Genomic DNA, 14,317 nt, shown 5'->3' with positions numbered 1-14,317 from the left:
GAGCTACTCGCCTCCGTTGCCTTGGACCCGGAGCCAGGCTCTGGGATTCACGCTCTCCTGCTCCAGGCTACAGCCTTCTCAAAGGCATATTAAATCTTGAGTTGCTTTATTAGGGAAAACAGTCAACACACAATTATAGGCTCTTGCACGGTGTTTGGTGCGTAACGGAGAAGCCAGTGGGCAGAATGAGTGGGACTGGATCTGCATACTGTACTTGGCTCTCTGTGTGTGAGCATGATGTGGTTGAAATTGCTCTACATATAAAATATGCATTTGTGTAGAAGTAGGTCATGAAATGTGCAAAAAAATTTGATGGGCTTGCGGATGTATTCACTGTATGCATTTACTGTATGTATGTATGTGTGTATGTATGTATGTATGTGTGTATGTATGTATGGATGTATGTATGGATGTATGTGTGTATGTATGTATGTATGTATGTATGTATGTATGTATGTGTGTGTGTGTGTATGTATGTATGTATGTATGTATTTCATATATTAAACAATACAGATACAGTAACAGTTACACAGATACATGTACATACATGTACCTATCTATCTATCTATCTATCTATCTATCTATCTATCTATCTATCTGTATCATTTTAATGTATGTAGGTTAAACCATCGTAATGTAGTTTACAGTTACATGTCCAAATGACCTGCACTACTTATACATTATTTATATATTACATTTGCATTCATGTACTGCAGGATCACTTGATTTCGAATAGTGACGGCCAGGCTGTTCTACCAAAGTGAGGTGATCGACAGGGGTGCATTTCGACCCCCTGTTGAGGCGCAGCAGGAGGGTATGTAAAGGTGAAGTTCTGGGTCTCAGGGCCCACAAAGCAGACCCCCTGGGGAGGGTAATCACCATGAGGCCAGCAACAGTCAGCACAGCAGTGGCCCCTTGTCACAAAGACACTTCTCTCCAGAGACATGACTGCGCCTTTGTGCTCCCCCACACTCTGAGTGTGTCCCACTCCAGGGGGCTTGAGAGGCACCACAGGGTGCCCATTAAACCATTAGGAGTGGAGGACAGCCCTGACTGACTGATACACAAATACGCGCACACACACCCGTACAAATACACACATGCCTTTGAGATCCTAGACATGTACTGTACGTACGCAAATGCCCTGAGATGACGGAAGCAAAGCCTTAACTTCGCTTTCAGATGTTTAGAGCTTGAATGGCAGAACAATCTGTCACTTTTGTTTGTTTGCTTACTCACTCACTCACTCGCTCACTCACTCACTCACTCACTCACTCACTTCCTGGCTCAATAACTCAGTCACTCACTTACTGACTAACTGTTCAAGTTCAATATATTTATCTCTGTGTCACACTTGCACTAAGAACAACGACCATAAAAGGTTAACTATACAGACTATACAAGAATGATGATTGTTAACTTTAAGCGTACAGTGTATGGTTCTGTATAGTTCTGTAGGTTCTGCCTCGCAGTGAGAAGTTCAGTGTTTCTTGCTCCTTCGCATCTTGCCTGATGGGAAAAGGTCCCAGTAGAGTTGTTTCTGAATGGGACTTTGTTTTCTTCCTCGATATTCTTCTTTTGAAATGTGGAAAAAAGTAATAATGGAAGCGATTTGCACACTTTTTTATTGAGGAAACAGAATTTCGACAACTTGTTTCCTGTTAGATCAGCAGTTCGGGATACAAAGACTCAGTGATATCAACATCTAGCGACTGCAGCATGTCGGGCCCGTAACAAGAACAATAGTGGTCAACTCTGAACTGAAATCTTACACATGTGTGGAATTCCTTGTGTAGAAGAACTGAATGTATCTCACACAGGGCTAGTTACTTTAATGCAAACTAGCCAAGGACAACACTAGAGAGACGTTTACTGTACTAACCAACATGTGTCTTCTCATTACGGTGAAGAAAGTGGTGATGTTATTCTTCCTCAGGCACTCAAATAAGAACCTATACTTAGAGCAAGCAAGGACCTTGGAGGGTTGTATTGACCAATTAAAAAATTGTAGTGAGTTCATTAGCACAGTGCTTGGGGGTGGCTGTAACACACCGGCCCTGTAGCCATGGTGTTTCTGGCATTTGACAGAGAAGACTTCTGACTTCCTTTACTAAGATAGTATAACGTTGGTTGCCATTAACAAGAAAGGGGGCGTGGCTGGTGGTTTACATCTGTTCTAAATTTGCAGTAGAATCCATGAAAACAGTCGAGGAAAGAAGCATAGCATTTTAAACTAGGCTATGGTGCTTGGTACTGTGGTCTGTGATGTCTGTAATACTCGGCACCCTTGACATATTTGCCCTGAAGCTTATTCTCTAATTTGTCTTTGTAGCAAGCTTAAGATTTTTTTTCCCCCACAGCCTTTTGAAATTCATAGTTCAGAGGTTTGTACTGAACTATGATGTTGTTCTTAAAGGCTTCATGTTTTCCTCCCTGAGCCAGAGCTTGTTGTTGCTAAAAACAGTAAGAATGTGTGCGCTTTCGGAGACCTTTAAGTAAAAATATTAGTTTCACTTAATTATTAGTATTACACTATCATTGTCAACATCAATATCGCCCTCTCCGTCAGCCCTTTCCAGTCTGTGCTGTCTTGCATGTCAGGGTAGCTGTTTCCATCTAACATCGTACTCAGCTTCTATCATTCACCCTCATCAGTTTCACCAAATATGAGATGGTTTGTGTAAATTCAGTTCAATTATATCTGGATGCCTTTGGCTCCTCATGTTAATAAGTCGTGGTCAGAGACATAGTTTTGTCTCCTTGCAAACACAGATGGAGGGTTGTTTTGATTAAATATGGTTGATATTTAATTTCCTCCGTGTAATTATATTACAAGATTAAGGGCATTTACAGCATGAATCAGGATAAACAGTGTAGAAAATAATGGTTCTTGATTCAAGAATGGAAAATCTTTAATTTCATTTTGATAATGAGACAATTTAATGGTTGAATTTTACTGTATTTGGATGTAAAGATAATAGGTCTACAGCTTATAGTGTGGCTGGGTGTTGGCTCTGCACTTGTTAACTTTTTACATTGCTGTCAAAATGTCAACATAATGGATAGAAACCGGTGTTGTGCCGTATTCAGCACCCCTGCCGCGAAAAGCACCTCCTCACATTATAGGTGATATTCTGGATCAGAAGGCTGTTGTTTCCACCTATATGAGCAGCTTATACACAGGTAACCACATTAAAAGCACACACTTTTGAACCTATGAATTGCAAGAAAAGCTGGGATTATATTTAGGAAACGCTGAGTCAAATACATTCAACTTGCTCAAAAGATCCATTTAATTCATTGTGTAATTATGGCTGCAGTGTATTTCCACAGAACATGCAAAAAGGTGTTGTTTTGTGCTCGCTATTATCAAAGTTTGTGATTTTAAACTCTTTAAAATAGTTTAAAGACTAAGTAACAAATGTTCTGACCGCTGTGGGTTACCTGTACCTGTATATATATAAACTAATCCTATAGGTCGAAACAACAGCCTTCTGATCCAGAATATCAGCTATAATGGGAGAGGGTGCATTTCATAATGGGAGGGGGTGCATTTCACGGCAAGGGGTGCTGAAGTGTTATACAGCACCCCTGCTGTGAAATGCACCCCCCCCCCCCCCCATTATAGGTGATATTCTGGATTAGAAGGCTGTTGTTTCGACCTATAGGAATAATTTATATATAACGGTAACCCACAACGGTCAGAACATTGGTTACTTACAGTCTTTAAACTATTTTAAAGAGTTTAAAATCCCAAACTTGGATAATAGCGAACCCAAAACAACACCTTTTTGCATGTTCTGTGGAAATACACTGCAGCCATAATTACACAATGAATTAAATGGATCTTTTGAGCAAGTTGAATGTATTTGACTCAGCGTTTCCTAAATATAATCCCAGCTTTTTTGCAATTCATAGGTTCAAAAGTGTGTGTTTTTAATGTGGTTACCTGTGTATAAGCTCATATAGGAGGAAACAACAGCCTTCTGATCCAGAATATCACCTATAATGCGAGGGGGTGCATTTCACGGCAGGGGTGCTGAATACGGCACAGCACCGGGAATGAAATGCCGTAAAATCGTCGGTTGTCACGTTGTCAAGCAACTAGACGCACCTTGTCAAGCATCCCTTTGCTGAAGCGTTTTTTTTCCTCCCACACTGGTTGGATATAAAAAAAACTTTTCTCAGGATAATGGCTCGCGTTCAAAACCGCAACAGTGTTTGTTTACCGACCTTCCACGTTTTCAAAGTAAAATGTAACTTATTGACTTATTTTACAGCCTGACGGTAAAAAAGAAAAAGAAAAGTGGCTAACGTTAAAGGCTACTAACTTTAAAAAAAGGACTGGTTAACCTCAGCGTAACCAATGTGTGGAAACATAATGTTACAGTGGTACTGGACACAAGGATGCGTGTGAGCTGAGGCCAGTGCTACCACGACCTAAACCTACAAACAGTAAGTGTAAATATTGTTTGTGTATAGTTGTGTTTATTTGGCCGCCGTGCCACCAGCTCATTGTGTTAGGCCTTAACCCTGCAGCTTGTTTTTATGTGGCTGTCACTCACACTGTTGGGTTAGGCCTACATTAACTGAGTCTGTTTTAATGCATATGGAATAATACTCTGGACCCTCACAGTAGAACTGTTATATTTAGCTTATTATAGCTGCAATCCCATTATAAAACCTGCCTGTGACTTTATGTTTGTCCTAAAGATTCATAAAACTGAATGTTGAGCTGAGGTTTGTTGAGATTTGGTGGTTGGAGAGGACTTGTGGCAACAAAAGTAAACATGCTCTGAATATTGACATGTTTAGTCTCACTGTTTGTTTCACTGCCAAGTAGAGTGGCATAGAAAGATACACAATGGTTTTCAAAATAAAGCAAAAATAGATACATGGATTTTACCTGTGTCCCTTTTATAAATTGAAAGAAATACTGAGTTGAGAGGTAAATGTCTTCAGTTTTAGATTTTTTTGTGTTGGTGGAAAAAAAAGAGCCTAAATCATTCCTGACGATGACTGATAGATTTGAGTGGTTGAAATCTTTGCTTACAGACTCAGAATCAAGCGTTTTTATTGTATCATTTCAAATATATTCCAGAGGAAATGTCCCATACGCTTATCTTGAAATAGATACATTTCTGAATGCTTGAGATGCTATAAAAACACATTGCTCCGTAATTCCTTACGATGGCTGATACATTTGATTTCAGAACATATCCGACTACATACATGCTGAAAAAAACACAAAACGTCACCCTGTTTGTTTCACTGCCAAGTAGAGTGGCATAGTCCTGCCTTATTTGCACATTGCAGTGTTTGTGACATTTTGGCCATTAAAGATGACAGGGAGCGATGCTTATTTTTTGGGTACTGATATGACTATGATAGTTCCTGTTGTAAACTACTGCAGATTATGCAAAAGTTTTACACAGCTTTGTTCTGGTGGTCCGATGTTCAATGTGAATAATATGCGTCATGAATATTTAATTCCACAAATCCATTCCTTTTAGTTATGTGTATGAGGCCTGTCGAGAAAAAAAGTGCACAAAACATAAGAATGAAAGGGCAAGAGGCTGAGATTAAACTTTCATGGCTGTAAGTTTGAGAAGCTTTACTGCATTTTTTAGTATCGCTCTCTCTGTTTGTGTTCCACACACATCCATACATAATTTGTTCTTTTGGTCTTTCTTTATGCTTTGATTACATTTGGTTCGACTCTATTTGATAGATTTGACAGAAATTAAACAGAATTAAAATGCTGGGAATCAGACTGAAGCCACGATTTGTTTCACTTCATTATTCATAGAAGTCATTGGCCCTAAATGCTACTTGGAGAGGCAAACACACTAACATCCTGACACTTACTCTTCTTTTACACTTTATTCTTGTGTTAGGTTAAAATGTTTTTTTGTATAATTGCACTGTCGTGATTTGCTGCTCTGTGTGCCCTGAATTGCCCCCCGGGGACAAATAAAGTTTTTTGAATTGAATTGAATTGAATTGAAACAACAACAACAACAATGCAATCTTTTAGAGCTTTCATGTTTGTTTGTAACTGCTTTTAGTAAATATTGTGTACTGATTTCCAACTCCATAGTATTGGACAAAATGAAGGAAAGACGAGAACTGGGTCATCTAACACTATATAAGGTGTCAGTTGTGGATAAATAACAAAAATGTGGCAAAGTGGCTCTGCTGAAGTCATGAATGATGAAAGGTGTGGCTAACGTTGGTTCAAACGCTCAAAGTCACACAGCAGCTACTCTCTATCCCCCTAACACTTATAGTCTGTTTTTTCTATAGTCATACAAAGGTGCAATCATTAACATACACCTCCACCCATGTACTTCATTTGCTGGATTAGCCATTGGGCATTACTACGAGGGAAACCATTTCAGTCATGTAGGGATCGACCGATATGGATCTTTTTAGGGCCGATGCCGGCACAGATTTGTTTCGTTCGCCTCAGCTGATAACTGATACAGACTGCTGATTTTCTTGAGCCGATACTTGCAGCCGATACAACTTTTGCTCCCTCAATTTGAAAAAAAAAGGAACATTTCTTGAACTTAAAAAGGCTTCTCTGGCAATATGGAACTGCCTGTGGACGCCTGTCTGTGAATAATGCTGGGAGAAAACTATCGCCGAATGCAGCAGTCCGCATTGACCGATAAGATACACCTAAAAAACTATCAGCTGATCATATCGGCCGGCTGATGTATTGGTCTATCAATACTGTCTCGTAAATGATTGGCTGCATCTATATGACATGTGATACATTTCACAAGTTCAGTTTAGTTCAGTTCAGTTTATTTTCAAACATTTCAGACAAAGACATTTCATAACAAACACAAAAAATAAATGTATAAGGTCTGAAAAAAGGGAATAGGCAGAAGCTAAAGCTTATAACGCCGACCCTTTAAAATACATAAACTTGGGTAGCAGCTTCACACAGGTCAAAAGAAAATGTCTAATAATTAATGTATTGCTGCTGTCAGCATACACAATCAACATATGTTTGAATAATGTTCCTCTTGAGAACAGTTTTAAAGTAAATTAATGTTCTGCAGTCTTTTAAATCTATGGCCAAATCATTCCAAACATTCACTCCAACAACAGAAATACAATGCATTTTTGCATTTGTTCTAACACTGGGCTTTATTAGCATGTCTTGCCCTCTCAGCAGATGCATATAATGCCTACTAAATCAATTTTAATATTGGCCATTCTCAAGTATTTTAGTGTTCACTCGTGACACTACCATAATAGAAAATATGACGCTTATAACCTGTCAAACAAACATGTTGCTGTGTGTTTTTCAGGTTATAACCAAGGGGTGGAATATTTTACATATAATTATTCACACAATGCTTATGCAGATAAATACATGTACATAAGAGTGAAACACTTCAGTATAATAAGCCCTGTAATCTAAAGTATATCACCAAGTCATGCTCAGTGAATCACTAGGCAAGTTGAATATATTTGTTCTTTTATCAAGACATACATATGCTGCTGTGAGGAAATTAGGAATAGGTGTTCACACAGTGTTTGGAGATGAATGATTCTCAAGCATTGTGCCAAAGAGACTGAGAAAAGCTGTAAATGCTGGCCAAGCTGGATAAACCATTTAGATACACAAAAAGTCTTTACCTCGTTTTTCACAGTTTTACTGGTGTGTTATTGTGCCTGAGTTGAGTGTTTTCATATCAGTGAATGGATAATGTTGTGTCCTGTCAGTCATCTGACACCCACAGAAAAATCAAGGACTAATTGCTTGAAACATGCTGCCACGCACATAAATATTGCCACATTCATGTCCCGTATTTTGGCCTTTTAAATGGCAGATAACCCAGAAGAATTCCACCCAAACCATCATAATTTGATTAATTTATTAAATTGCTGTCAGAGTACATGTAGCTGGGACCTTTTTCAAATGGATGATTGTTTGTTTTGTAACACATCTCTGCAGATTCTCATAACTATGAATGATGACATTGTATGTTGGCCGGTCTTGTTCATCTGTTGGACAATAAGCATTAGTTTGCATGCACGTGTGACTGTGTGTGTGTGTGTGTGTGTGTGTGTGTGTGTGTGTGTGTGTGTGTGTGTGTGTGTGTGTGTGTGTGTGTGTGTGTGTGTGTGTGTGTGTGTGTGTGTGTGTGTGTGTGTGTGTGTGTGTGTGTGTGTGTGTGTGTGTGTGTGTGTGTGTGTGTGTGTGTGTGTGTGTGTGTGTGTGTGTGTGTGTGTGTGTGTGTGTGTTTTCAGATGTGATGGGTGTGGCCGGTCACTTAGGTCATAACATAGGATTAGTTTTAACTGTCCACAGTACACAGGACAGTTTGGCTTATTGTGCATTACATTTGGTAGGGGCGTGAAACGATTAACTTAAATATCGCCATTCTTAATAAAGTAGCAATTTAAAATAGCAATTTTATGCCTGAATAGATTCAATTGCTTCATTTTGGTGTGTATTGTAGGAGGAAGTTACGCTTTTATTGTTGTAGTCTATGAGTAACATGATGTTACATCAGAAGGGAGAAAGCAGAAAATAGCGGATTATTTCAAAGTTTGGTAAACACTACACATACGGTAAAGTATGGAAACACTTTGGGTTCACACATTGCAAGGAAAAGCACAGCTAGACACTAAGCTGTAAACTAAATAAATTAAAATGAATTAATTGATTACTCTAAGAATTGCCCTTAAGTGTGAATGGTTGTCTGTCTCTGTTCGTCTCTATGTGTCCTGTGATAGACTGGCGTCCTGTCCAGGGTGGACCCCGCCTCACGCCCGATGTCAGCTGGGATCGGCTCCAGCCCCCCCGCGACCCGACCCCGGCATAAGCGGTTGAAGATGAATGAATGAAACTCTATCATGAATTATGACTCTATCGTCAATTATGAATCTTTCTGTAATGAACTTTTAATCTTTGAAGTTTTTATATTTGTAAAACTTTCCTCAAGCGAAGAAAAGCGATTTAAAAACCTATGATGTCATCTGGTAACCCATGGGAGGGGCCAGCAGGACAAATGCTATCACGCATATTCAGTGCGCTGAATATCACATAAGTAAATTCGGAATCCCAGACACTTTTTTTTGCATATGCGCCTGCCAACAAATCTCAATGAAGGGCATAGGCTCTATTTTGGGAACCAGTATCCAGTTCTAATAAAACATCCGTGGTTCTGACAGGGAGCGCTAGCAAGACATGGCGAAATTAGCAGAAAGATACACGTGTGACTACTTATGGTTTTCAAAATAAAGCAAAAATAGATACATGGATTTTACCTGTGTCCCTTTTATAAATTAAAAGAAGATACTAAGTTGAGAGGGAAATGTCTTCAGTTTTACATTTTTTTGTGTTGGTGGAAAAAAAAAAGCCTAAATCATTCCTGACGATGACTGATTGATTTGAGTTGTTGAAATCTTTGCTTACAGACACAGAATCAAGGGTTTTTATTGTATCATTTCAGATATATTCCAGAGTAAATGTCCCATACGCTTATCTTGAAATAGATACATTTCTGAATGCTTGAGATGCTATTGTTGTGGAAATAGATTCTTCAATAAAGATCAAAAACAGGATCAGCTTTTTCTCCGTGGTTTATTTTGCCAAAGCATTTTCCTCTGCAGACAAAAATACGTTCATCCCTACATCCTCACAAGTTAGAGTCTAGTAGGGAATGACGATGTGCCAAATCTCGCAGTCTTTTAGGGAGAGGGACAGGACGCGAATAGCCTTGGTTGGGTGACGCCTTAGACATTATAATTCTGAATATTCTGAACCTCTCTCATCACACGGTCTCTAACACAGGGTACAGATGCACAAATATGCCAATATATCATCATGAGTTAGTTATTTGCATTATCCATTAAGAAGGTGAGACAGAGGAGACACTGAACTGTGTCTGACCTGACAAAACTATGATTATGAATTACAAATATCCAAAATTCCCACAACACTATAAAAACACATTGCTCCGTAATTCCTTACAATGACTGATACATTTGATTTCAGAACATATCTGACTACATACATGATGAAAAAAACACAAAAATCTTTATTTCATCAATTTAGAAATTTTCCAAAGGAAAAGTCTATAAAATGATTGACTGTTCAAAAATGGCAATAAATCGTAATGGGTGGATGATGCAGGCTTTTGGGTGTGCTTATCATGTTGCTACTGTAACTTAAAATGTCTGTGTGTATGTGCTGAATAAATAGTCATGAAAACTATTGTTACTGTAGCTCACTTATCATGGAACATAGAGTGCATCAATTCCTTCTCCTTAAAAAAAAAAACATATAAAAGGGGCTGTTGAAATGCTGAGTTATTACTGGAGATCTATGGTAAAAAGTCGAGGGAATTCCTTCTCTGTCACAGAAACAGAAAAACACGGGTATAAATCAATGCTTATGAACATATTCTGTCAGCTAGTATTGTAGGTGATGTAAAAAAATCCTGCTGTGGGCAATTACAGACCATGATTTATAGCTGTGTGAGAAATACATAGCACTCTATAGAAATGATGAATTGCCGACTGTATCCTTGGGATTGAATCAATACATCGAGTTCATACATTGGTGTCATAGTGCACTACACGTATTCAGAACAAGTGAATAATGCGTGTAGAGTTATATACTTCATACAAAATCTTTGGGACTCTGGTCCTGCTCATTGGTAAAGTTCAGCATGGCTTAGCAGCAGCCTGACGCCTGCGGTGAATTTCTCAGCTTAATTTGACGGCCCTCCTCCATCTTTGTCATCGGAGGGCTGTTTTTGGACCTGGCTACCCCATTATAAATAACGCTGATACATTCTCATTTGGCCCGCCTTAGGAAATTAATTATTCTAATAGGCAAAATTATACTGTCGCTCCATATCCCCCTGCTTAGCATGTGGGGGGAAATGGATGAGATGTGTGATTGAGGGGAACAGTGACATGGATGCAGCAAATAAATGTTCTTCAGATGAGCTGACCGTGACTCAAGGGTCTGTACTGAATGTGCTGCACAGGAAAACACTTTCAGCAGAGATTCACCCAAGCGAGCGCATTGTGGGGGATGGGGGATCTGTTCAATGAGTAATAATGTCATCATCTCATGATTAGCTGATATTAATAGGGTCCCCTCTGGCCAAACAATCTTTTGACTGCCCATCTGTGGGAGGTTAGCCAAGCCAGTGCTGTCCAAACAGGAAGGTGGCTGTTTGTTTATCATGATGACTACTCCATTTCCACTATCGCACTCACATTTGGTTCAATGCTTTGGCCATATTACCCTCTCTCTCTGTTTCTATCTCTCTCTCTCTCCCTCGCTTTCTCTCGATGTCTCTCCCATAGTAGCTCCCCGCCCTTTTGTACTTCATTTTGGTCCAACTCTGCTCTTCTACATACTCTGCTTTGCTTTGATGAATGTTCTGTCCGTGATGTACAGTATGATAAAATCCAGCAACCAGTTGGCATTGCTCGATTTGGTAGAGAGCCATGCTCTAATTGGAAACAGTGCCATCATGCTGGACTTTAATTATGGTTTCCATAGCAACTGCACAAAAAAGGATCCTTCTGTAGAGTGAGTCACGATATAGTAAGGGGAAATATATCAAGAGCAAGGTATGGTACGCTTTCATTTGTTCTTTTCCCGCTCTCATACCTGCGCTTACATCAAATCCGTATTAATGATTTGATGTCATCCAGCCAAGGTGTATGACAAAGAATTACAGTAGATATAGAAGTTATTACATGTGTTTCATATCATGCTGCCTAGCTATTATTAGACGTATCTTACCCAGGGTGAATTCACAGGTCTGTGAAGTTATTAAAGTTCAGAGTCGTGGGTTCAGTCATCCTCTGGTTATTGTTTTCAGCTACCTCCTCTGCTTATCTCTCTTCCTCAACTTTAATACAACACCATGCACGAAGAAACACACAAGCACACATGAACATGCACTTCACCAAAGTACATTCAACTGTTTTGTTAGGGGCTTCAGCAAAAAACCTACTACTGCTAGCCAACACTGAAGCACAGAAGACGCTTGGTACTACTTGGGTCTCTACTGTGTGTGGGTGTGCATATTTTTTTTGCCAAAAACTTGCTTACTGAAATTTAGTTCAGAGTACTTTCGATGGTTTTTAAGTTATTATGTCAGGTCAAATTATAAACTGATTATTTATGATCCTATAACATGATCAGATAGAGATGGGGCCACTTGTAAGCTGCATTCAAACAAAATAATACCGCTGATCATTTGTAATTCCACACTTAATGGGTTTCAACATTCCCTTTCATGACAAGAGAGTTTAGAGGATACTTTTTGTTTAATCCGTCCATGTTCGAGTCTGTACTCTTTGTTTGACATTCATTCAATTTAGTTCAAACACTGTATTTGTAAATCCAGTAGCATACTTCTCAGTCTCTCCTTAAAGACAGCTGATGGCATGATGCTTTGTTCTGTTTTCTGGTGGTGAAAGTGATGCTGCCACATAAAAGGCTAAAAGCCTGCTGAAGCCCAATCTGCAGGCCAGTCCAGACTCGTGTGTGTGTGTGTGTGTGTGTGTGTGTGTGTGTGTGTGTGTGTGTGTGTGTGTGTGTGTGTGTGTGTGTGTGTGTGTGTGTGTGTGTGTGTGTGTGTGTGTGTGTGTGTGTGTGTGTGTGTGTGTGTGTGTGTGTGTGTGTGTGTGTGTGTGTGTGTGTGTGTGTGTGTGTGTGTGTGTGTGTGTGTGTGTGTGTGTGTGTGTGTGTGGTGACAGGAATGGTATGACACATGTAGGCGAGGGACAGTGTCTGTGTGTTCTTGGAAACCTGCGTTGCTCCATCTGCTGCTGTTAGGCAACCAGCTGCCTGCCTCCCATCGGCCCAGCAACACCAGCCACAACTACTCTGAAACCATGGCAACCGGCTCCTTTCTGTGGGCTGCCCAGAATGACTGACCCACCTCCTCCTTCTCCTTCCCTTCTTCTCTTCCTCTTTTTGTAAATGATGTCAAGGGTCTTTTATATCTGAGATGTTCGAGCTCTGCTTTTCAAATGTTGCAAAGACAACTGTAATCCAGTACCACGCAGTGTACTGTAAATGAAACGTATGTACTATGTCAATACAATGCGGCACTGAGAATAAACATTCACTAACCAAGCTCAGCCAAATTACACACCCACACATCACAGTGTCGCGCTTTCACACAGGCTCCCCCACTTGCAGACGCATAAATTCCAGCCATGCACATTAACTTTGACCCAAACTGTCATCCTCTCTCCCTCAGCCTGAAATATACACAACCAGAGAGGATCCCTTCCATTCAGTGAGGGCCTCTCCTTTCCAAATGTCCTGTTGAAAGATTGATTATCAGCACTCAGCTTCAGGGACCCCCACCCACAACCGCCACCACCTCAATCCTCATCACAAACAGAGCTTTCACGTTCCCTACTTTAGTCAACAGGCATCCACACAAAACTAGCACACTCAAAACTTTAGAAAATGCTCCAAGCAGATGCCCAAAATTCATGAAATTCTATTTATAAATTGTAATTATGTTTATACTATCTCTATACCTTTAACCTTACCAGTGATTAAGAGAGATAATGTTTTTTGCATATTGGTATGAATGATTTTGACATTGTGTGTTCCTTATTAAAGGGACTTAACAAGGGAGTACTTAGAAATTATGACAGAGAAATACATGATTTGCTCTTGCTTATTAAACCAGCAGGAAGCTGACATGAACAGGATTAAGGTGCATTTAATAAGCTGTATGTAAAAACAAGAGCAAGGCAATTCTGGCAACCTCTTTGACAGATTAATCATCATCCATTTTAAGTGACTACAGAGCCTTGAGGCAATATGTCCATTCAACATAGAATGCAATAAGCTATAATCTGTAATGACAAATGCAACAAGACGACGCACACGCACACCACTTGCACTTGCACAAGCACACATACAATCTTGTATTGCCTTGACAGCAATCGCTTGCCTGGCTAGGCAATAAGGCAGAAGACATACAGTATGTACGAATGCAACCAGCAACATCCGCTTTTCACATGCTGCTGATCTATCACCATTCTCAGCACATGCAACATAAAGCTGCCTGCTCCACCAATAGACAGACTTGTTGATGAAAACAATGGTTAAGAAGTTCAGTTTTACTGACTGTATGGCATTTGCAAGGCTGTCCAGCAGTGCCAGAGAAGCTGTCATTACGCACAACCATTAAGTACAATTGTGGTCATTTTTAGGCTTTGGCGGTATCAAGGTATTATGGTATACCGGGCTATTACAAATCCCAATACCACAAAAAAACAGACACACTTTCTT

This window comes from Echiichthys vipera (genome assembly GCF_963691815.1).
Source record: "Echiichthys vipera genome assembly, chromosome: 6".
NCBI classification, from domain to species: Eukaryota; Metazoa; Chordata; class Actinopteri; order Perciformes; family Trachinidae; genus Echiichthys; species Echiichthys vipera.
The sequence above is the reverse complement of the archived record's forward strand: the minus strand, read 5'-3'. Positions refer to the sequence as shown.